Genomic DNA, 22,666 nt, shown 5'->3' on the forward strand with positions numbered 1-22,666 from the left:
GACCTCCATACCCCCTACATACCAAGGCCTGCACCACATCTACCACACTGCACTGCCTAAACGCCATGTTTGATATCTCTGCTTTCCCTGGTAACTGTATCAACAATGGATCTCTTGGGCTTATTACACAGGGAAACACATTAGTTTTTCACATGTGGTCATCATGTATCCCAACTTTGGGAATTTAACTTCCTGCTAGGCAATTTAAAAATGTGGGTTTCATATGGAAAGCAATGAGTGTTTTGTTTATAAAGATAATAATGAAAAACATTAGCTGGCTCTTACATCTCTAATTTTTTCATAATTCCCCTTTTGCTCTGATTTAGTTTCTAACAGGTCCATGCATTACCATTTTATGAATGGCTTTCTAGATTTAATTATGATAGCTTTCTGAGAAAAGCTTTCCTATCGCTTTTTGTTTTGCTTTGTTCTGTTTCTGAGATTGTGTTTGCTGTAGCTTTGGCTAGTGCCAAACTTTCTGTGGTTAACTCTATAAAGATTTTAAATGGTTTGTTTTTATGACACAATAATATGCACCCTTGTACAAAATTAGGTGATGAATGCTTAAGGAATTTAGCTCCCATTTGATGTGAAATAAATCCAATAAAGTGGTGAAATTAACCATTCTGATAAGCGTAAGTTAAAATCTCGGGGTTGTTTTGATTTGCATTTCCCTAGTGACTGAGGATGTTGAGTATTTATTTAAATGTTTCTCTGCTATTCAATATTCATCTATTAAGACATATCTGTTTAGGTCTGTACCCCATTTTTTTTTGTTGCATTGCTTGATTTTTTTTTTTTTCTGTTTAACTTCTTGAGTTCTTTATATATTCTGGATATTAGCTTAAGGGCTAGGATAAAAAACTCAAGTGATGGCGTGGGCCAAGGAGAGCCAGCCCGGTGACTCACGTCTGCCGTGCTAACTCTTTGTACCTCTTCTCTTCACACACGCTCCCCACCCCACCCCACCCCGCAGTTGGAGATGGCAGCGCGGCGGCGGAGGCAGTGGTGTGGGACTCAGACTCCTGGGACATGGACACGTTCTCTATGGAGGACCCGGTGTGGAAGGTCGTGGGCGGTGGCATGGCCGGCGGCGACCGCTGGGAAGGCGAGGACGAGGACGGGGACGTGAAGGATAACTGGGATGATGATGATGATGAAAATAAAGAGGAAGCAGAAGTAAAACCAGAAGTAAAAATTTCAGAAAAGAAAAAACAGCAGAAAAGGTAAAAGAGAAAGAACCGCAGCAGAAGAAAAGGCAAGAAGAGATTAAAAAGAGGTTAGAAGAGCCTGAAGAACCTAAAGTGCTAACACCTAAAGAGCAATTAGCAGATAAATTTCGGCTAAAGAAATTACAGGAAGAGTCAGACCTTGAGTTAGCAAAAGAAACTTTTGGTGTTAATAATACAGTTTATGGAATAGATGCTATGAACCCATCTTCAAGAGATGATTTTACAGAGTTTGGAAAGTTACTTGTTAGGACCAAAGCACCACTGTGGAGATTACACACGGGTTCACAAATCCCACCACGAGATCGGTTCCATGTGGGAGGTTTATTAAGGGAAGGGGGTTGCAGAGAGAGAGGGAGAAAGGAAGAGAGGAAGAGTAAGAGAGAGAGGAAGAGGAAGAGGAAGAGAGGGGGGAGGGCTCCAGTTCTCTTATAGGGTGACCCAGGGCATGTGCAGGTAGTTCCAGGTGGTCAGCAGGTGGTCTGGGTGTCTTCACAAATGCCTGATAACTGGTCTGTCAGGTCCCTTGTATATGAATTTAGCTTCATTGGAAGCAGCTCTTGGTTGTCATGCAAGAGGTTGAGAGAGAGAAGAATTATAGCAACAAATGGTCAGGTTGCAAGGTCAAGAATAAGGGAAGTCTCTGCCCTGGAAAATTTAGGATAGAGGGTTGTCAACAGAGAGAGTTGCCAGCCTTGCAAGGCAGCAGGTAGGGACTGGGGAATGCTGGGAGAACCTAGAGCCACTTGTCCTGGTCCTGAAGCACACCACTTCAGCCTTTTGTTAACAACAAATGAATAATGGGCGTAGATTCTCTTCTGTCTACTTCCTGCTGACACTGGGGGCAATGTAGGGAGGTCAAAAGGCTGAAATGTTGGCCAAGTCCAGGAAGAATAGGCTGTTTTGATGCTTTCCCAGGTCTGTGAGAGCACCATGGCTGGGAGGGAAGGTGTAGGTCCAGCTTGTTGGAAGTCTGTAAGGTCAGAGCTGAACACCTGTAGCTGCATTGGCGCTGTTGTGGCTATAGGAAACATATGTCTGGCAGGACACTGAAACACATATATAGGCAAAAGATAAAGTTGAGTATGGAGAAAATCCTGTAGGTATACATTGAAAGGTTTGGATTGATGAGGCTTGTACATGGGAACCTCTGTCTACCTGGAGGGACCTTTATTTACCCAGTCACTGGCAATATTTAAAGAAGGCTTTGTTTTCCATTTGTCACCAAGGTGAGGTTTGGCTATAGAAGCATGTAAACTTAGAGGCCCTGGTGCCAGTTGGCACTAGGTTAGAAACCTGAAATTCTCCAGCCTGTCTGGAGGGACGGGTGTCTGGTGGTCTCCCATTGGGGGCAGAGAAGTAGAGGAACCGTGGTGGTTCAGTGGTAGAATTCTCGCCTCCCACACGGGAGACCAGGGTTCGATTCCCGGTCAATGCACCAATGTTAGGACCAAAGCACCACTGTAGAGGTTACACACGGGTTCACAAATCCCACCACAAGATCGGTTCCACGTGGGAGGTCCCTTAAGGGAAGGGGGTTGCAGAGAGAGGAAGAGAGGAAGAGTAAGAGGAAGGTCTATCAGGTCCCTTGGGGCTGCCTGTAAAAGTGCCTGCTTACTGATCCCAACATTACTAAAAGATAAAATTACACAATATGAAAAATCATTATATTATGCCAGTTTTTTGGAAGCCTTAGTTCGAGATGTTCGGCATTTCCTTTTCTTTATAAAAACATGCTCAGCAAACTGCACCAGTTAACTACAGTTTGGTAAATTGTTATGTTAACAATTATGACATCTGCAATGTTTTATAAAGCAACTAATTTAATAAAATCACTATTGTGAGGACAAAAAAAAAACTCAAGTGACAACACATGCTGGAGACGATATGGAGAAAGAGGAGCCCTCCTCTATTGCAGGAGAAAATATAAACTTGTACAAGCTCTTTGGAAAACAATCTGCTGCTTTCTCAGAAAATTAGAAATAGTGCTTCCTCAAGATCCAGCTATACCATTCCTAGGCATATTTCCAAAATATGCTCAAGTACACAACAAAGACATTTGCTCAACAATGTTTGTAGCAGTTTTATTTGTAATAGCCAGAACCTGGAAACAACCCAGATGTCCCTCAGCTGAGGAATGCAAACAGAAATTGTGGTAAATTTACACAATGGAATACTATACAGCAATTATAAACAAGGAAATCATGAAATTTGCAGGCAAATGGTGGGAACTAGAAAAGATGATCCTGAGTGAAGTATCCCAGAAACAGAAAGACACACATAGTATTTACTCACTTATAAGTGGATATTAGACATATTATATAGGATAAACATACTAAAATCTGTACACCTGAAAAAGCTAATCAAGAAGGGTAAGATGAACAGTCCTCACTGAGAAAGGCAAATGTGATGGACATCAGAAGAGGGAGAAAACAGGAAACAGGACAGGAGCCTACCACAGAGGGTCTCTGAAAGACTCTACCCAGCAAGGTATCAAAGCAGATGCTGAGACTCATAGCCAAACTTTGGGCAGAGTGCAGGGAATCTTATGAAAGAATGGAGAGAAGAAAGACCTGGAGGGGACAGGATCTCCACAAGGAGAGCAACAGAATAAAAAATCTGGGCATAGGTGTCTTTTCTGGGACTGATACTCCAAACAAGGACCATGCATGGAGATAACCTAGAATCTCTGCACAGATGTAACACAGTTCCTGTAATGGGAACATGGACTGTCTCTGACATGAACTCAGTGGCCTGATCTTTGATCACCTCCCCTTGAGAGGGCAACAGCCTTATCAGGCCACAGAGGAAAACAGTGCAGCCAGTCCTGATGAGATGTGATAGGCTAGGGTCAGAGGAAAGGGGAGGAGGACCCTCCCCTATCAGTGGACTTGGGGAGGTGCATGGGAGGAGATGAAGGAAGGAGGGTAGGATTGGGAGGGGATGAAGGAGGGGGCTACATCTGGGATACAAAGTGAATAAACTGTAATTAATATAAAAAACAAAATTTTAATAAAAAATAAATACAAAAAACAGTGAATAAACTGCAATTTATAAATAAATAAATAAAAAGTAGTACAATTAAAATGGCATTTGTTTATAAAATAGATTATATTTAGAACAGTATAATTATATTATTACACTTATAACTGTAACACTAGAAAAAGGAACATTAAAAACTGGAGAAACATTTTGACTGTGCCCCTTTTGTTTTATTTATTTAGTTATGTATTTATTTATTCAATTTTTTAATTTATTTTTTTAATTTTTATTATTAGTTTAATTTTAATTTTTATTAACTCTGTATCCCAGCTGTATCCCACTCCCTCATTCCCTCCCAATCCCATCCTCCCACCCTCATCTCCTCCTTGCCCCTTTCCAAGTCCACTGATTGGGGAGGACCTCCTCCCCTTTCATCTGATCCTGTTTTATTAGGTATCTTCAGGACTGGATGCAAAGTCCTCCTCTGTGGCCTAGCAGGACTGCTCCTCCTTGGGGGGTGGGGGTAGGGATGTCAAAGAGCCTGCCATTGAGTTTCTGTCAGAAATAGTCCCTGTTCCCCTTACTATGGGAAATCAATTGATTACTGAGCTACCACGGGCTACATCTGAGCAGAGGTTTTAGGTTATATCCATACCTGTTCGTTGGTGGGGTGTCAGTCGCAGAAAAGACCTCTGTGCCCAGATATATTTGGTCTTTGTGGAGCTCCTATCCTTTCCACATCATACTAACTTCCCTTTCTTTCATGATTCCCTGCACTCTGCCGAAGGTTTGGTTATGAGTCTTAGTATCTGCTTTGATACACTGCTAGGCAGAGTCTTTCAGAGGCCCTTTGTGGTAGGCTCCTGTCCTGTTACTTGTTTTCTCCTACATCCATTGCATATCCCATTTGTCTTTCTAAGTGAGGATTGATCATCTTACCCTTGGTACTCTTTCTTGTTTATCTTCTTTAGGTGTATAGATTTCATTATGTTTATCATATCTTATAGGTCTATATAAGTGAGTATATACCATGTGTGTCTTTCTCCTTCTGGGATACTTTACTCAGAATGATCTTTCTAGATCCCACCATTTGCCTGCAAATTTCATGATTTCCTTGTTTTTAATTGCTGTATAGTATTTCATTGTGTAAATTTACCACAATTTCTGTATCCATTCCTCTGTTGATGAACATCTGGGTTGTTTCCAGGTTCTGGCTATTACAAATAAAGCTGCTACAAACATGGTTGAGCAAATGTCCTTGTTGTGTACTTGAGCGAATTTTGGGTATATGCCTAGGAGTGGTATAGCCAGATCTTGAGGAAGCACTATTTCTAATTGTCTGAGAAATGACAGATTGACTTGCAAAGTGGTTGTACCAGTTTATATTCCCACCAGCAATGTAGGATGGTTCCCCTTTCTCCACAACCTCTCCAGCATGTGTTGTCATTTGAGTTTTTGATTTTAGCCATTTTGATGGGTGTAAGGTAAAATCTCAGGGTCATTTTGATTTGCATCTCCCTGATGGCTAAGGATGTTGATCATCTCTTTAAGTGTTTCTCTGCCATTCTATATTCTTCTACAGAGAATTCTTTGTTTAGCTCCATACCCCATTTTTTTAATTGGATTACTTGATTTATTGCTTTTTAACTTCTTTAGATCTTTATATATGCGGAATATCAGCCCTCTGTCAGTTTTAGGGTTGGTGAAGATCCTTTCCCAGTCTGTAGGCTGTCGTTTTGTTCTGATGACAGTGTCTTTTGCTTTACAGAAGCTTTTCAGTTTCATGAGGTCCCATTTATTGATTGTTGCTCTTAGAGCCTGTGCTGTTGGTGTTCTGTTCAGGAAGTTGTCTCCTGTGCCATTGAGTTCAAGGGTATTCCCCACTTTTTCTTCTAAGCAGTTTAGTGTGTCTGGTTTTATGTTGTGGTCTTTGATCCACTTGGACTTTAGTTTTATGCAGGGTGATAAGTATGGATCTATTTTCATTTTTCTACATGTAGACATCCAGTTGGTCCAGCACCATTTGTTGAAGATGCTATCTTTTTTCCATTGAATGGTTTTGGCTTCTTTGTCAAAACTCAAGTATTCATAGGTGTGTGGGTTTATTTCTGGGTCTTCTATTTGATTCCATTGATCCTCCTTTCTGTTTCTATGCCAATACCATGCAGCAGTTTTTTTTTTTTTTTTTTTTTTTTTTTTTTACTATTGCTCTGTAGTACAGCTTGAGATCGGGGATGGAGATGCTTCCATCTGTTGTTATACAGGAATGTTTTGGAGATTCTGGGTTTTTTGTTTCTCCACATGAAGTTGAGAATCTTTCATTCAAGGACTGTAAAGAACTGAGTTGGTAATTTAATGGGAATTGCATTGAATCTGTAGATTGCTTTTGGCAGGATGGCCATTTTCACAATGTTAATCCTACCAATCCATGAGCATGGGAAATCTTTCCATCTTCTGAAATCTTCTTCAATTTATTTCTTCAGGGACTTAAAGTTGTTTTCAAACAGGTCTTTCACTTGCTTGGTTAGAGTCACCCCAAGGTACCTTATGTTATTAGTGGCTATTGTGAAGGGTGTTGTCTCCCTAATTTCTTTCTCGGCCCTTTTGTGTTTGGTATACAAGAGGGCTTCTAACTTTTTTGAGTTGATTTTGTATCCTGCCACTTTGCTGAAGGTGTTTATCAGCTGAAGGAGTTCTCTGGTTGAATTTTTGGGGTGGCTCATGCATATTATTATATCATCTGCAAATAGTAGTACTTTGACCTTTTCCTTTCCGATTTGTATCCCCTTGATCTTTTTTAGTTGTCTTATTGCTCTGGCGAGGATTTCAAGTACTATGTTGAAGAGATATGGAGAGAGTAGACATCCTTGTCTTGTCCCTGATTTCAGTGGGATTGATTTAAGTTTCTCTCCATTGAGTTTGATGTTGGCTATAGGCTTGCTGTATATTGCCTTTACTATGTTTAGGTATGTGCCTTATATCCCTGATCTATCCAAGACTTTAAACATGAATGGGTGTTGGACTTTGTTAAATGCTTTTTCAGCATCTAAGGAGATGATTGTGTGGGTTTTCTCCTTCAGTTTGTTTATGTGGTGCATTACATTGGTGTATTTCCATATGTTGAACCACCCTTGCATGCCTGGGATGAAGCCTACTTGGTCATGGTGGATGATATCTTTGATGTGTTCTTGGATTCGGTTTGCAAGTATCTTATTGAGTATTTTTGCATCAATCTTCATAAGAAAGATAGTTCTGAAGTTGTCTTTTTTTGTTGGGTCTTTGTGTAGTTTAGGTATCAAGGTGACTGTGGCTTTACAGGATGAATTTGGTAATGTTCTTCCTGTTTCTATTTTGTGGAATAGTTTGGAGAGAACTGGAGTTAGCACTTCTTTGAAGGTCTGGTAGAATTCTGCACTGAATCCATCTGGTCCAGGGTTGTTTTTTGTTTGTTTGTTTGTTTGTTTGTTTGTTTTTTGTTTTGGAAGGCAGACTGTTGATGACTGCTTCTATTTCCTTGGGGGATATAGGACTATTCAATTTTTCTACCTGATATTGACTTAATTTTGGTAGATGGACTTTATAAAAAAAATTGTCCGTTTCTTTTAGATTTTTGAATTTTGTGGCATATAGGCTTTTATAGTACAATCTAGTGATTGTTTGGATTTCCTCAGTGTCTTTAGTTATGTCCCCCTTTTCATTTCTGATTTTGCTGATTTGAATAGTTTCTCTCTGCTTTTTTTTTTTTTTTTTTTAGTTTGTCTATCTTGTTGATTTTCTCAAACAACCAGCTTTTTGTTTTTTCATTGATTCTTTGAATATTTTTATTTGTTTCTAATTGATTGATTTCTGCCCTGAGTTTGATTATTTCCAGCGGTCTGCTCCTCTTGGGTGTATTTACTTCTTTTTTTTCTAAGGCTTTCAGTTGGGCCATTAAGTTGCTTGTATGAGATGCCACAAATTTCTTCTTGAAGGCAGTTAGTGCTATCAATTTTCCTCTGAGCACTGCTTTCATTGTGTCCCATAAATTTGGGTTTGTTGTACCTTCATTTTCATTTAATGCTAGGACATCTTTACTTTCTTTCTTTATTTTTTCCTTAACTGAGCTGTCATTGAGCAGCAATTTGTTCAGTTTCCATGTGCTTGTAGGCTTTTTTTCTAATTTCATTTTTGTTGAGGCTCAGCTTTAGTCCATGGTGGTCAGATAGAATACAGGGGATTATTTCAATCTTCTTGTATCTGTTGAAGCTTGCTTTGTGACCAACTATATGGTCTATTTTGGAGAAGGTTCCATGAGGTGCTGAAAAGAAGTTATATTCTTTTGGGTTTGGGTGGAAAGTTCTGTAGACATCTACTAGGTCCATTTGATTTAGGACCTCTGTAAGTGCCTTTATTTCCTTATTAGGCTTTGTCTAGATGATCTGTCCCTTGGTGAAGGTGGGGTGTTGATGTCTCCCACTATTAAAGTGTTGGGATCGATGTGTGATTTAAGTTTTAATAATGTTTAATTTTTGAATATAGGTGCTCTTGTATTTGGGGCATCGATGTTCAGAATTGTGATGTCCTCTTGGTGGATTTTTCCTTTAATGAGAATGTAGTGTCCCTCCTCATCTTTTTTGATTAATTTTGGTTGAAAGTCTATTTTATTAGATATTAGGATAGCTACCCCAGCTGTTTTCTGGGTCTGTTTGCTTGAAAGACATTTTTTCCAGCCCTTTACTCTGAGGTAGTGTTTATCTGTGTTGCAGAGGTACATTTCTTGGATGCAGCAGAATGTTGGATCCTGTTTCTGCACCGTCAGTCTGTGTCTTTTTATTGGAGAGTTGAGTCCATTGATATTGATAGATAATAGTGACCAACAAACGTTAGTTCCTTTTATATTGGAGTTGGTGGTCTTGCTGTGTTTCATTGCTTGTTTTCTTTTAATTTTTGTTGTGATATTATTGTATGCTATGTTTTCTTGGGTGAAGTTGTTTTCATTGGATTGGAGTTTTCCTTCTAGTATCTTCTGTAGGGCTGGTTTGCTGTGTAGATATTGCATAAATTTAGTTTTGTCATGGAATGTTTTGTTTTCTCCATCTATGTTGATTGAAAGCTTTGCAGGGTATAGTAGTCTGGGTTGGCATCTGTGGTCTCTTAAAGTCTGCATGACACCTGCCCAGGCCCTTCTCGCTTTCATAGTTTCTAATGAGAAGTTCCGTGTGATTCTGATAGGTCTACCTTCATATGTTACTTGGCCTTTTTCTCTTGCTGCTTTTAATATCTTTTCTTTGTTCTGTAGATTTAGTGTTTTGACTATGATGTGACGTGATGTGTTTCTTTTCTGGTCCAGTCTATTTGGTGTTCTGTAGGCCTCTTGTATATTTATAGCCATCTCTTTCTGTAAGTTGAGAAAATTTTCTTCTATGATTTTCTTGAAAATATTTTCTGGGCCTTGAGCCTGGAGTCTTCTTTTTCATCAGTTCCTATCATTCTTAAATTTTGTCTTTTCATGGCATCCTTGATTTCTTGGATATTTTGTGTTTGGAAATTTTCTGATTTTACTTTTTCTTTGAGAGAAGTATCAATTTCCGCGAGTGTATCTTTAGCTCCAGAGATTCTTCCATCTCTTGCATTCTGTTGGTGATGCTTACCTTTGTGGTTCCTGATCTTTTCTCCAAGTTCTCCAGCTCCAGGGTTTTCTCAGTTTGTGTTTTCTTTATTGATTTTAATTCTGTTTTCATTCCTTGCACCATTTCCTTCATCTGTTTGAATGTGGATTCCTGTCTCTCTATGATGGTCTCTATTTTTTTGTTCATCTCCTCTCTCTATGCCACTAATTGTATATCTATTTGTGCCTCTTGTGCCACGCAGGAGGTCTGGCTGAAGGTCCAGTTACTTGCAGATTCAGAAAAATAAAAACATTTACTCCCAAGTGCAATCTAGTGTCTTGGGCAAGCAGCATAGGTGTTATTGACTGATGTCTGTTCATTCTTTCTTACTAAAATTTAGACAACACAGTGAATAATTACAAGCATGTCTTGTCTCTTTTTGGCCTCCCCTCCTGAGCTCAGATGTGAGGTGTGAATTTGATTGCAGCTTTCCTAATTGATCTATAGGAGTCCTCTCCTGAGCATAAGAGGCCTTTATCTAAAGGTCTCCCACCTTGGGTTTGAGTCCCATTCCCTTTCAGGTGCTCACTGACAGTAGGGATTCATGGAAGTGCATTTATTTCTATAACGTCATCACTTCTGTGCTTTGGATGATTGTTTACTCGAGTGGGAGTTGCTTTAGCAACAAGCACTCTGTATGGACACCTACTTTGACAGTCAGCCTGATAACTGAGATAGCAGTGAGAACTGTTGGGAAGGTAGCATATACAGTGTGGACATGTTACTCTAAAGGATGGTTCACATGCCTAAGAGGACAGTGTGAGACTTTATCACACTATTCTGAACAATGTGGCACTAAAATCCTAAAAATTGATTACTTCAGGAACTGTCCATTTAATAAGTTGAAAATACAATTGAACGTGGTCACTAAAACCATGGGTAATGGGGAGAGCCACTGTGTCTTCCTGGCCATATTACTCTTCTCTGTCCTCACACTTCCTTGAGCTTCCTCCTTTGGGTATTGCTCTCCTTGCTCTCTGCCTTGGACAGTTACCCCATGTGGACATATGTCTCTTGTATTTCTATCTAGAGCTTGCTGATGTCATCTTCCCAGGGAGGCTGAGCCTGGCCTCCTGTGCACACCACAGCCTGTGCTGTTCCTTCACTGCAGCTTCCTGCTGGAGCCTGAGTTCCCAGAGAACAGGAATTTCCAGTGTGTTTTCTCAAGCCCTTCCCACAGTGCCTGGCTCACAGTGGTCAGTAAATATTTACTGACAATGTCAATGTGGACAGAATGTTACAGAATTTGGAGAATAAGTCACTTACCTGACAAAGCATCAGAAAGCGCAATCACAGCTACAGTGAGGACTGTGAGCACTACATAGCAGCAGTAAAGCTTAGCAGGAGACTCAGGAGAGACAATTCTGAGACATTTTCCTTGGAGATTTTTACCTAAAAATATAAATATGAGAATATCACTCTCAGGAACCTTTCAGAGAAAAAGATAAATGTACTCAGAGTCATCTGTAGATTTGGCTTGTACTCTGTCACCGTATAGCCTTTCACAGAAGGTCCTGGTCTCCAAATGATGTCCATGGCTCTCAGAAGACTAAAGGACAGGGAACAGATTTGTTGACACAGAGTGTTCCAGTTATTGAACTAAGGGCCAGTGAAAGAGCAAGAAACAGAAAGAGTGAAGTTCAGGTGGGAAAACAAACAGCAATACAAAACGACCCATAGATTGAGTTCCACAAGGAGAGCATTGTCAGGATTGAGGGAAGCACTGCTCAGGGGTACCTGGGGGCGGGGCCAGGGATCAGCCAGAGGCTGGAAAGTTATCTGAGAGGTAGGTACTCTTCTAGAGGACCCACATGTGTTTCCCTACTCCCACATGGAACAGTTTATGACAACTTGTGTAGCTCCTGCTCCAGCCAATGAGACAGACATGTTGGTACACTTCATATTTCCAGTGCTAGGGAGACAGAAGCTGGAGAGTCAGGAGTTCAAGGCCAGCCTTGGCTACATAGAAAGTTTGAAGTCAACCTGGACTATATAAGGATTGTTCCTAAAAAACTAGTAAGTTAATGAATTAAATAACATCATACGTGTAATAGAACACACTGACCTAACTAATGGGTGAAATATGGGATACAGTATATACCTGATGCCTGAGGACAGTAGAAGAAGGCCTTGAATACCATGGAACTGGAGTTACTGACAGTTGTGAGGGGCCATGAGGGTACTAGGAACTGAGCCTTGGTCCTCAGCAAGAGCAGACAATGCTTTTGACCATGCCCCATCTCTCCAGCACAAAACCATTTTTAAATTTCATGAAAAGGCAAAAGAACAGCTGAACAATTTAGGCAAAAAAGGGACCAAATGTGCAGAAACAACACCACAAATCAGAGTGACAGAAACAAAGACATAAGTATGGTTTTGGCAAAAGTGTAGAAACATAAACCAAAATATTAAAGTTAATATGAATAATGATAACAACCATAATAATAATAACCAAAATAATAGTAAGAAAATAAAAGACAAAAAAATAATGAAACAACTTGAGAAACAAGTCAAACGTTTGGGCCTGACTTATTGTCTTCCCAGGAGGATGCCCTGGCCTCCCTGTGCACAGGGCATGCTGGCCCACACTTACTTCTTCCTGCCTGCACCTTCTACCTATCTTTGCAACACAGAATGCTGAGACAATCTCTGTATTCATATGCTAACAGCTCACATCTCCTACCTCTGTGAAAGATGACCAAAGCATGAACCATAGGACTATAAAACTATCTGAGGAAAAGAGAAAAAAAATCTCTGTGAATTTGTCTTGAATAAAAATGTCTGAGGTATAATATCAAAATTCTTATCCACATTAGAAATAAAAATGAAACATTTGGACTTTGACCTAATTAAAACTCACCTCTTTCCTGAGTTCTGCAAAGAGGATTTAAAAAATAGTTTCTTCAAAACATTGATAAAAAAATGAGTTGTGTGTAGAACATCTTGAGAGTTTGGAGAAGTAAATGATAAAAAAAATGAAAGATTAGTTAGTCCATCACCTAGGCAGTGTCCCTGGCTCCTGTGGTCTCATGGCATCATGAGCAGAGGCAGTCCAGCCAGATACAGAAAATGAGAGACTGCTTCTGTGGAAAAAAAAGGAACATGAGAGATTGACCTCACCTTGCCTCCAACAATGTGAAATAATGCCTCTCCAGATGTCCACGGCTTTGTCCAGAGTTTAGGCTGGACCCTAGCAGTCGGCCAGTTGGGGCAGTATTATCCAGTGGTTAGCATACCACAATCTAAAGTCACAGTCATTTGTTGTGCCCAAATCTTCTTGGAGACCTTGGGAGAGCTACTGCCAGGATTTTGGGACTCTCTGTCATATAATAAGCTTATACATGTTACAATGCCATATACGTCAGATCTCTGAGAAGGTTGAGGGCCAGCAAATCTGAGTTAATCCTTGTCTATCTTTATCGTATGCTCTAAACTACATCCTATAAAACAGAATGCTATAATCTCTAATTCTGGCATATTCCTTAGATGCATGTTTTAGAACTATTTTTCTTTTTATTATTTATTTATTTTTCACTTTGTATCCCCCCTGTGGTTCTCTTCCTCCTCCCGTCCCAACCCCTCCCTTTCTCCACCCTTTGCATGCATGCCCCTCCCAAGTCCACTGATATGGGAGGATTTCTTTTCCTTCCTTCTGATCCTAGTCAATTAGGTCTCATCAGGAGTGGCTGTGTTGTCTTCTTTTGTGGCCTGGCAATGATGTTTCCCCCTCAGGGGGAGATAATTAAAGAACAAGCCAATCAGTTCATGTCAGAGACAGTCCCTGTTCCTATTACAATGGAATCCACTTGGATACTGAACTGCCATGGGCTACATCTGTGCAGGGCTCTTAGGTTATCTCCATGCATAGTCCTTGGTTGAGATATCAGTCTCAGGAAAGACCACTGTGCTCAGATTTTTTGGTTCTGTTGCTCTAGAGCCTTGTGGAGCTCCTGTCCTCTCCAGATGTTACTGTTTCCCACTTCTTTCCTAAGATTCCCTGCACTCTGCCCAAAGGTTGCCCATAAGTCTCAGCATCTACATTGATGGTCTGCAGGGCAGAGCTTTTCAGAGGTCCTTTGTGTCAGGCTCCTGACTTGTTCCCTCTTTTTTTCCTTCTTCTTATGTCCAGCCTCTTTGCCTTTCTGGATAGGGATTGAGCATTTTAGCAAGAGTCCTCCCTCTTGATTAGTTTCTTTAGGTATACAGATTTTAGTAGGTTTATCCTATATTATATGTCTATATGAGTGAGTACATACCGTGTGCATCTTTCTTCTTCTGGGATAGCTCACTCAGGATGATCTTTTCCAGATACCACCATTTTCCTGCAAATTTCATGATTTCCTTGTTTTTTTATTGCTGAGTAATATTCCATTGTGTAGATATACCACAATTTGTGCATCCATTCCTCCACTGAGGGGTAGCTGGGCTGTTTCCAGCTTCTGGTTATTACAAATAAGGCTGCTACAAACATGGTTGAGCAAATGTCCTTATTGTATACTTGAGACTCTTTCGGATATATGCCTAGGAGTGGTATAGCTGTATCTTGAGGAACTGCCATTTCTAGTTGTCTGAGAAAGCACCAGATTGCTTTCCAGAGTGGTTGTACAAGTTTACATTCCCACCAGCAGTGGAGGAGGGTTCCCCTTTCTCCACAACCTCTCCAGCATGTATTGTCTCTTTAGTTTTTTATCTTAGCCATTCTGATGGGTGTAAGTTGAAACCTTAGGGTCGTTTTGATTTGAATTTCCCTGATGGCTAATGAGGTTGAACATTCCTTTAAGTGTTTCTCTGCCATTCGATATTCCTCTGCAGAGAATTCTTTGTTTAGCTCTATATCCCATTTTTTAATTGGATTACTTGATTTTTTGCTGTTTAACTTCTCTAGTTCTTTATATATGCTGGATATTAGCCCTCTGTCAGTTTTAGGGTTGATGAAGATCCTTTCCCAATCTGTAGGCTGTCGTTTCATTCTGAGGACAGTGTCCTTTGCTTACAGAAGCTTTTCAGTTTCATGAGGTCCCATTTATTGATTGTTGCTTTTAGAGCCTGTGCTGTTGGTGTTCTGTTCAGGAAGTTATCTCCTGTGCCATTGAGTTCAAGGGTATTCCCCACTTTTTCTTCTAAGCAGTTTAGTGTGTCTGGTTTTATGTTGTGGTCTTTGATCCACTTGGACTTTAGTTTTGTGCAGGGTGATAAGTATGGATTTATTTGCATTTTTCTGCATGTAGACTTCCAGTTAGACCAGCACCATTTGTTGAAGATGCTGTCTTTTTTCCATTGAATGGATTTGGCATCTTTGTCAAATATCAGGATTCCATAAGTGTGTGGATTTATGTCAGGGTCTTCTATTTGATTCCATTGATCCACCAGTCTGGAACAGCACCATTTGTTGAAGATGCTATCTTTTTTCCATTGTATGGTTTTGACGTCTTTGTCAAAGATCAGGTGTCCATAAGTGTGTGGGTTTATTTCTGGGTCCTCTGTTCAGTTCCATTGATCCACCATTCTGTTTCTATGCCAGTGCCATGCAGTTTTTAGTATTGTTGCTCTACAGTACAGCTTGAGATCAGGGATGGAGATACCTCCTGAAGATCTTTTATTGTAGAGAATTGTTTTAGCAATTCTGGGTTTCTTGTTCCATATTAAGGTGAGGATTTTTCTTTCAAGGTCTGTAAAGAATTATGTTGGTAATTTAATGGGAATTGCATTGAATCTGTCGATTGCTTTTGGTAAGATGGCCATTTTTACTATATTAATCCTGCCAAGCCATGAGCATGGGAGATCTTTCCATCTTCTGATATCTTCTAATTCTTTCTTCAGAGACTGGAAATTTTTTTCATACAAGTCTTTGACTTGCTTGGTTAGGTTCATGCCAAGGTACTTTATGTCCTTGTGGCTATTGTGAAGGGTGTTGTTTCCCTAATTTTTTTTTTTTTGGCCCTTTTGTCTTTTGTATACAGGAAGGCTACTGATTTTTTTAAGTTAATTTTGTATCCGGCTACTTTGCTGAAGGTGTTAATCAGCTGTAGGAGTTACCTGGTAGAATTTTTGGGGTCATTCAGGTATACTATCATATCATCTGCAAACAGTGATACTTTGATTTCTTCCTTTCCAATTTGTATCCCCTTGATCTCCTTCAACTGTCTTATTGCTCTAGCTAGGACTTCAAGAACAATGTTGAAGAGATATGGAGAGAGTGGACAGCCTTGCCTTATGTAAGTTTCTCTCCATTGAGTTTGATGTTGGCTATAGGCTTGCTGTATATCACCTTTACTATGTTCAGGTATGTGCTTTGTATCCCTGATCTATCCAAGACTTTAAGCATGAATGGATGTTGGATTTTGTCAAATGCCTTTTCAGCATCTAAGGAGATGATCATGTGGTTTTTCTACTTCAGTTTGTTTATGTGGTGGGTCACATCGATTCATTTCTGTATATTGAACCACCCCTGAATGCCTGGGATGAAGCCTACTTGGTTGTAGTGGATGATATCTTTGATGTGTTCTTGGATTTGGTTTGCAAGTATTTTGTTGAGTATTTCTGCATCAATGTTCATGAGGGAGATTGGCCTGAAATTCTCTTTCTTTGTTGGGTCTTTGTAGGTTTCAGTACCAAGGTGACTGTGGCTTCATAGAATGAGTTTAGTAGTGTTCCCTCTGTTTCTATCTTGTGGAATATTTTGAAGAGTATTGGTGTTAGCTCTTCTTTGAAGATCTGGTAGAATTTGGTGCTGAAACCATCTGGCCCTGGGCTTTTTTTTTTGTATGGTAGACTTTTGATGACAGCTTCTATTTCCTTAGGGGATATAGGACTATTGAATTGGTTTACCTACTCTTGATTCAGCTTTGGCATGTAGAATCGGTCAAGAAAACTGTCCATTTCATTTAGATTTTCAAATTTTGTAGCATATAGGCTTTGGAAGTAAGACCTAATTATTGTTTGGATTTCTTCAGTGTCTGTGGTTATGTCCCCCTTTTCATTTCTGATTTTGTTGATTTCGATAGTTTCTCTCTGCCTTTTAGTTAGGTTGGCTAAGGGTTTGTCTATCCTGTTGATTTTCTCAAAGAAACAGCTCTTGGTTTCATTGATTCTTCGAATTGTTTTATTTGTTTCTAATTTATTGATTTCAGCCTTGATTTTGATTATTTCCAGCCATCTACTCCTCTTTGGTGTGCCTGCTTTTTTTTTTTTCCCTAGGGCTTTTAAGTGAGCCATTAAGTTGCTTGCATGAAATGTTTTGGATTTCTTCTTGAAGGCACTTAGTGCTATGAACTTTCCTCTTAGCAGTGCTTTCATTGTGTCCTATAAGTTTGAGTATGTTGTGCCTTCATTTTCATTGAATTCTAGGAAGTCTTTAATTTCTTTCTTTATTTTTTCTCTGACCCAGCTGTCATTTAGAAACACGTTGTTCAGTTTCCATGTGTATGTAGGCCTTTTGCTATTTTTGCCATTGAGGTCCAGTTTTAGTCCATGGTGATCAGATAGGATACAAGGGATTATTTCAATCTTCTTGTATCTGTTGAGGCTTGCTTTTTGACCAACTATATGTTCTATTTTGGAGAAGGCTCCATGAGGTGCTTAGAAGAAGGTAAATTTTTTTGAGTTTGGGTGAAAAGTTCTATAGATGTCTGTGAGGTCCATTTCATTCATGACCTCTGTCAGAGTTATTGTTTCTTTGTTTAATTTCTGTTTTGTTGACCTGTCCTTTGTTGTGAGTGGGGTGTTGAAGTCTCCCACTATTAGTGTGTGGGGATCTATGTGTGGTTTAAGTTTTATTAAAGTTTCTTTTACAAATGTGGGTGCCCTTGTATTTGGGGCATAGATGTTCAGGATTCTGATATCGTCATGGTGGAATTTTCCCTTGATGAGTATGAGGTGTCCTTCTCTATCTCTTTTGATTGATTTTGGTTGAAAATCTACTTTATTAGATATTAGAATGGCTACTCCTGCTTGCTTCTTGGGTCCATCTGCTTGGAAAGCTGTCTTCCAGCCCTTTACTCTCAGGTAATGTCTATCTTTGTGATTTAGGTGTGTTTCTTGTATGCAACAGATTGTTGGGTTTTTTTTACGCATCCATTCTGTTAGTCTGTGTCTTTTTTTGGAGAATTGAGTCCATTGATGTTGAGGGAGATTAATGACCAGTGGCTGTTAGATCCTTTGATATTGATGTTGGCCATGGTAGTGTGTTTGGCTACTTTTTGTTTTGCTGTAGTGAGGTTATTTATTTCCTGTGATTTCTTGAAATTAATTAGTTTTCTTGGGTTGTATTTTTCCATCTAGTATCTTCTGTAATGCTGGATTTGTGTGTAGGTATTGTTGAAATTTGTTTTTGTCATTAAATATCTTGTTTTCTCCGTCTAGGAGGACTGAGAGTTTTGCTGGGTACAGTAGCCTAGGCTGACATCTGTGTTCTCTTAGGGTCTGCATGATATCTGTCCAGGCTCTTCTGGCTTTCATAGTTTCTGTTGAGAAATCAGGTGTGATTCTGATGGGTTTGCAATTATATGTTACTTGGCCTTTTTCCCTTGCAGCTTTTAGTATTTTTTCTTTGTTCTGTATACTTACTGTTTCGTTTATTATGTGGGAAGATTTTCTTTTCTGGTCTAATTTATTGGGTGTTCTGTAGGCCTCTTGTTCTCTTATTGGCCTCCCCTTTAAGTTGGGTAAATTTTCTTCAATGATTTTGTTAAAAATATTTTCTGGGCCTTGGAGGAGGGAATCTTCTTTTTCCTCTATTCCTTTTATTCTTAGGCTTTGTCTTTTTATGTTGTCTTGGATTTCTTGGAAGGTTTATGTCAGGAATTTTTTAGATTTATTATTTTCTTTGACAGATATATCGATTTCTTCCATTGTATCTTCCACACCTGAGATTCTTTCTTTCTTTTTCTTGTAGTCTGTTGGTTATGCTTACCTCTGTAGTTCCTGTTTTCTTTCCTAGGTTCTCCCTCTCCATGATATCTTCCATTTGCGTTTTCTTTAATTCTTCCAATTCTATCTTCAGATCTTGAACTGTCTTGTTGATTTCTTTCACCTGTCTGACTTTATTTTCCTGTTTTTCCTTCAATTTCTTCAGCTGTTTGCTTGAATGTTCCTCTGTTTCTTTTATTTCTTTCAGCGACACAAACTGTTTCGCTGCATCTTCCTGTATTTCTTTACGGATGACCATACTCTGTTTTATTATATCTTCCCCTAATTCTTTATCCATTTTATTTAATTCCTCCATTAACCCTTTCATAAGCATAATTGTAAGGTCATCTTCTTGAATTTTCACTTATGTTAGGGCGTCCAGCACTAGTTGCCCCTGGATAACTGGGTTCTGGGGATGCTATATTGCTTTGCCTTTTGTTGGTTGTGCTTTTTTGCTGGCCTCTACCCATCTCTCTGTCTCAGGTGTTGCCTGTTAATTTCTGGTGCCTGCTGAGTCCTGGGGCGGGGAGAATCCACTTGGTGGGGTTCTGAAGTTCTCCTATGCTTTTTGGGTATGGTCAACCTAATGGTGGTGCTTCTCAGGAATTGTCACAGTTCACTTCAGGTGTATGGACCTGTATGGTAACTGTGGTGTTCAGGAAGGCTCTACTCTCATCAGGAGAGGTCCTGGTCATGGCTGCCCTGCTACTGGGTTTCTTGCTCTGAATTTAGTGAGCAGCAGCTGTTTAAAAATTACTCTTAAGGTGTAAATTTTGGGTGCAGTCCTCTTGAAGAACCAGGGATTCCCACAGCTTTGTCAGTTTAGCTGGGGATAACTGGTTGAACCATGGAGCAGAATCTGAGGGCTGCTGTAATGGCGCTCTGGCTTTGGTAGTGCTGAGGCTACAGCTGTGTGCCCCAGTGCCCTGTCAGTACTCAATAATGGCGGATGAGCACATCACTTCTGCCTGCAGTAGAAGGCTAGAGCCTAGAGGCTGCATGAATCCAGAAAGTCTTTTGGAGCTGGGTGTCCTGAGCATTGGACCTGATGATCCCCCCACTGTGGGGTTTCCTCCTGACAGGGACACCCAGTCTTTGCTTTGGGGATACCCTTTCTGTCTGTGATGGCAAGTAGAACCTGCAGGCACAGACTTAAGTTGGTCCGCCTTTCTGCCTTTCTGGGGATTGGGTGCCTGGGTGTCTGCCGAAACTGGGTAACTTTTCCTGAGACCTTTTCGGGGTGGTGGTATCAGCTGATCACTCTGAGATCAGACCAGCCGTTCCCCTCCCTGTGGATTTGCACCCGATAGAGAAACTCAGTCTCTGGTGCCCTGGGGCCCACAATTCTATCTGGGACAGCCAATCAGGCTCGCAGGCAGGGCTCTGTGCCAAAGCCTGGGTCCCCTGCTCTGGCTCTGGGCTGGCTCCTGGTGCCTGTAGAACCTGAGTCTTTTCTAGGGGATGTCTCGGTGACCTAAGATCGGTCCCAATTGTTTCCTGCACCATGGGGTTATCTCTTGACTGGAAATCTCAGTCTCTGATGTTGTGGTGCCCACATTTCAGTCTGGGACAGTGATCAGAGCATGTTGGCATGTGGCTCTGGGCTGGCAACCAAGCGCCTGGCTGAACCGCGATCTCTTCTGCGGTTTAGCCAGGTGAGTTAAAAGCTGATTGAATCCCCCACCGTGGGGTATCCTCTCACCTGGGAAACACAATCACTTGTGTTTTATGGCCGCGAGTTCTGACTGCTGGTCACTGTGCTGATCCTGCTGTGCTGCTGGTCAGAATGAGAGTCTTCCTGGCACCGCCATCTTGCCCTCAAGAATTATATTTCAAGTAGAGCTACATAGGAAAACTCCATAGTTACCCATTCTAGGCTTAACCTTAAACAACCTAAACAAACACATTAGGTAAAATCCAACATTGTAACCAACTGCAGTCGTTAGCATAATTTTAAATATCTTTCCAAACTACAATCAAAGCAAAACTTTTAACCAGATACAGTTTGTAGAGGGGCTAGCAAATCTTGCTGATCTTACCACTTTGCATTAAAACTGAACAGCCAAAATCTTTGCACTTAGCACTAATCAGAGAACTGAACACAGCTGGTAGCCCTAAACAAAGATGGCAGCAAAACTACAGCTCCACCCTCTATCTATCCCTGGACCAACATGGCTGCTAGCTTCCTGTTGTTACAGGCTGTGACTGATAATAAAACATAGCCATTAGGTGTAGCTGATGGCATTGAAACCTCCCACCATACAGCAAGCTCTGTGGAACAATCACAATTTCCAGTAACTAAACGTTCTAATATTGTAATTAAATAAGTTTTAGAACCAACTATATAACAGAACAGTACAGAATAATTTTAAACTGTACAAATTATTCTGGCCACACCAAAGCTATCAGCCAGAATTCTTTCCCCTTTAAAGAACATAAGAAAACATTTTGCATTGAAGAATCACCAGCCGTTTAAATAAAGAACAACATATTTTACAGTTCTTTCTCAAATCATATTTGCAGGTATAAAGAACCAAAGCAAATACAATTCATATGCCTTCTGGCTTTCCGTAGATACACTGACCTTCCATAACATTCTAAATACCTTCAGGTTAGCTTTTTCTAGCTCCGTTCTTTTGATTTCACCAGACATTCTTACTTTAGACAAGCTATTCTTTTCTTTAATATCCTGGTCTCTTGCTTTCTCTCTTGCTTTTCAGACAACATAAAAACTCCCCTCAAAATCCTTTCCATCCTGACATGATCCTGCCAGAGCCCAGTGTGGGCTTATTCCACGATTTAATTTTTATAGGCAAAGCAAAAACAAGTCACATCAATACACAAAGAAGTTCTGGAACTGCCAAATTCTTTTTCACACAACTTTATAGGGAGAAGGCAGGAAGGGAAAATGTGTCAGCAATATAGTTTACAAAACACAACAGGGTGATTAATGATGATGTAGAACACAGCAAGAATGTTTGCTAAAAGAGATACTCTGTATTTTCAATTGTTAATTCTGTATGGTCAAAGAGCTAAATGCTGGCAGGATTTCGTTATTGTAATTTCTATGGTCCATTACTGGGTTTTCGATTTGTAAATGCTCAAAAGATGAAGGTCAGGCATCCTCCAATGCCTTAAGTAACTTAAAGAGTGGATTCTGCATTGTCTTGCTACTGATTGGTTATAATAACAGCCAATAGCTGGGGCTTGAAGTCCAAGGCCTAAATTTCTGAGCAGGCAGGATGCAGGAGGGACCAAGGCAGAGGCTAGACAATCTATTTTCTGTTCCTCATGTCACCCCTATCCCCAAGATTACTTTAAAAAAAATCAGATTTGTAAACACTTTCAAAACTGAAATGACTTAACCTATGATTTCCAGGTTTCGTGTTGTACTTAAAACCTCTTCCAAATTCCGAATAACTAATACATACTCTTGCCTTTTAGGTTACCACTCTGACTCGTGAGCAGTGTTAGGCTTTCAATACCTAACTAATTTCACTAACCATGTCACCCATGCTGTCACAGAAAACATCATCCCATGCTCTCTTGCTGGGCATAGTGTTCCAGTATATGTGGAAGTATATGTCACAATCTCCCCCATTCATCCGCTGATAGACGCTCATGGGTTCCATGGGCTTGCTACTGTGAGCAGTGTTACAATACACACTCAGGTATAAATATCTCTTACCAGGGGCTTGGGAGAGTAGAGAGGAAGTAGGCAATATTTACCATAAAGAGGTGACAGCTCTGGTGTCAAAGGCACAGTAGGAAGGAGTTCACAGTAAAGTATAGTGTTCCTGAGAAGAGCTGAGGGGTTCTACTGCATTCACCATAATGTAACAAGAAAAGTGTGTGTGAGTGTAAAATATCAATTGAAAAAAAAAGAAAGAAAAAACAACC

At 40.2% G+C, this 22,666-nt stretch overlaps 1 pseudogene; it reads left to right on the forward strand.

Annotated features, from left to right (window-relative positions):
- The first annotated feature begins 65 nt into the window (after nt 1-65).
- On the forward strand, nt 66-22,240 carry LOC132654163 (eukaryotic translation initiation factor 3 subunit J-like; annotated as a pseudogene).
- The last annotated feature ends 426 nt before the right edge of the window (nt 22,241-22,666 follow it).

Source organism: Meriones unguiculatus, chromosome 5, assembly GCF_030254825.1.
Source record: "Meriones unguiculatus strain TT.TT164.6M chromosome 5, Bangor_MerUng_6.1, whole genome shotgun sequence".
Lineage (NCBI taxonomy): Eukaryota > Metazoa > Chordata > Mammalia > Rodentia > Muridae > Meriones > Meriones unguiculatus.